This window comes from Macadamia integrifolia, unplaced genomic scaffold, assembly GCF_013358625.1.
Source record: "Macadamia integrifolia cultivar HAES 741 unplaced genomic scaffold, SCU_Mint_v3 scaffold2760, whole genome shotgun sequence".
NCBI lineage: Eukaryota > Viridiplantae > Streptophyta > Magnoliopsida > Proteales > Proteaceae > Macadamia > Macadamia integrifolia.
Window position 1 is genome coordinate 64,382 of NW_024868944.1, and position 3,130 is coordinate 67,511.

The window sequence follows — 3,130 nt, forward strand, 5'->3', positions numbered from 1 at the left end:
CACTATAACTTAATGGTGCTTATTTTTTGGGAAAGATTCCTTGAAAGGTAGCATGACCCCTACGCCATTACAAGGGCGGAGTACACACAGAAGCATCGATATGGGTGGGATTTCTACCTTTTACGGGGGTTGAGGCAATCATTTCACCCCTCTGTATTCTAGTGGAGGGGCAAAACTATCTTTCAGGATTCTTTTTCCCTTATCTTTTTCAAACTTGTATTGCATTTTACTATTAAACCAATGACTAGTCAAATTACGTAAAATATTATTATCCTAAGGGTTTGATACTTTTCCAAACCTCACAAGGTATCTAATCTGCCATGTTAACAAATGTTGTTTTCATTTCAATCATTGGATAGAGAGGACATGCTCTAGATTAGCCATGCGTCCAATTTCAGAGTTTGAACAAGACCAGACAAATTAAAAAGGAAAAACCGTGGAAATTAACAACTCGAATCTCTGTTGTGACTTCTGGATATCACAAATAGTTTTAACATCAATTATTCTCTCCTTCATTGCTAAGAGTAGATTTTCAAACATATATAAACATGGTACATTGGGAAGAAAATTAAACAACCAAAATAATCACAATGAAAGTTTCTAATGATAGATCAAATGATGATTATGATGATGATTCTATATTTTATGTAAAATGACTTGAGCACCATATTGTGGATGAAGAGTTAATTTAATGGTAGGAGCATAAGCATACGATGGAGAAAGTTCAAAAGAAAATCGTTGTAGAATCATTGCTAAAGCCATCTTTTCTTCTATTATTGCGAAGTTTTTCCCAATGCATATTCTTTGTGGCCCTTGAAATCCCTTGTGCAAATCTCTCTGGTTTGAATTCTTCTGCATCTTCACCCTATACTTCACGATCATGGTGAACTAGGACTATAGGAAACATTAGTTGCAATCCTGGGGGGAAAGATAATTCTCCTAGTTTACGTTCTTGTATGTACACCGACTAAAAAATAACACTGGTGGTTATAATATAAGAACCTCATACAGAATCATGGTGACCTGAAATGCAGGATTGAGAAAGGGAAGAAAGCTTAGAAAAACTATGTTCTAAATGTAATAGACTTTATATATCTAATGTGTGGTATATTATCTAAGACTAATGCGCAAGAAAGTACTTACAATTTTGAGGTGACTTAGTCCATCAAAATTAGGTGACTTAGTCCATCAAAATTCGGTTTGTTCTTTCCAAAGACTTGTAAGACTTCTTCCCTTGCATGCCCTTGCCATTCCGGATGTATACTTAATACAATCATCGTCCAAACAAGGAGAACAGATGTGGTTTCCTACCCTGCAAAGTAGAATAGCTTACACTCATGGACGACCTCTTCAATGGTCATCCCGACATTCTTCTTTTCTTTATTTTCTTGAATTTCCTTATTGTTGGATTCAAGTAACAAGCCTAGCAAGTCATCGTTGTTGGCTTCTCCAACCTTCATAGTATTCTGTCGTTTGCTCATGATGTCCATTAAAAGGTCTCGCATTTCTCTGTTAATTTCTTTCATTCTTTTGCTCCTTTTCGTTGGCAGCAAACAGTACACATAACATTGGTAAGGACAAGGATCAAAATTTTGCTACACATCTGAAGCAATTGAAAATGGATATCGGTTTGTTGCTTAGTAATGCTCAATAGACAAGGGCAAATTATTTGAATTGATTCAGAAAAATATAGATAAGAAAGATCAATTGTACCTAAAACCAGGGATGAATGTAGTCTGCAAAGACTGCATGAGGAGCTTAGCTTGCTCATTTTGTAATTTGAATATCCGTCTACCTTCTTCGTAAGAGCTACCAAATGCTGCCCTAGAGATTACATCCCCTGTTAAATTTTGGAGTTCTGGCCACACATCCAATTCACTAGACCGTTTTGATGTAACGAGTTTATCCCATTTGCTGACCATCTCATTACTGCTTGTATAAAATGCCGATAACATTTGCTTTGAAAGTTAACAAAGAAGAAGAAGATACATTATATCAGCGTCACAATAACACGGAAAAGTTACCGCATAATATGTAACAATATATAATGTGGGATTTTAAATCATGGAAAGAAAATGGTAGTTCTCATCTCCCTCAGCCTCAACCCTTTTGTTGTTCAAAATGATGTAAATCTATTTTATTATATGCATTTAAAGGATCAGAACAAAATGTCAAAGATATAGAAGCTAGCTTTAGTTTTTCCATATGAAAGGCAGGGTTGATAATCCTTCTGTGTTTGGCCCATTTCTCACCTTCATAGATTACAAGTCCGGTCAAAAAAAACTGAGAGAGCCAATTTCTTTTGATCGTCGCAAAGTGACCAAACTTGTTGCTCATAATGTCCCTTATGTTGTCAAGATCCATAATATACAATCTTGGAGTTGTTCCAAACCAAAAGCTAGAGTTTTTACCTGCATTTTAAAATTTCAATCATCAACAATTAATTCTCCTTTCTAAACATTAAAGAATATGGAATTTATAGGCTTAACGTCTAGACATTCCCAGATAAGTCATTACACTGACAAATGATCTTAATTTTGACCTTCAGCATTGCCACAAGCGAAACAAAAGATTATACACTACTTTGCTTTTAGGATCTACCCTTTTGACATTGCCATCAGCAGAAACCTCAAGGAAAAACCATATAGCTACACAAATATCATATCATCATGAATCAAAATGATATCGAGGTTTATCATTACAATCCCAAATTATTTCATAAGAGAGAAAAAAAAAAAAAAAAGGGCATCATTCCAATAATTAGAAATTTTAAGAGATGCTCCCTTCTTAGAACAATTAATTCTTCTTTTGCACATGAAAAATACAATCTTGAGCCATGGCTGAAAAACCAGATCTATTACTAATTCTATTGACGGTTTCTTCTTCTTCCTCTCCCCTCCCCCTCAAATCATTTGTGATAAACATTCAGCGGCAATGAGAATCCAATGGCTGCGAGGGCCTAGCACGCACCCCAACCGTTTGAAGCTACTCCCGTAGAAGATTTTTGTGTTCCCTCCCCTCTCAAATTAAGAGTTGTACGGTGAATGTGTAAAAACCTATAAGATCATCAATTACAATCAGCCAATCACCTTGTTCTCTTGATCCAAGTCCACCTCCTCATCCACCCCTC

At 35.8% G+C, this 3,130-nt stretch overlaps 1 pseudogene; it reads right to left on the reverse strand.

Moving 5' to 3' along the window:
• Positions 1-476: 476 nt before the first annotated feature.
• Positions 477-3,130, reverse strand: part of LOC122067214 — a 4,413-nt pseudogene continuing 1,759 nt past the window's right edge.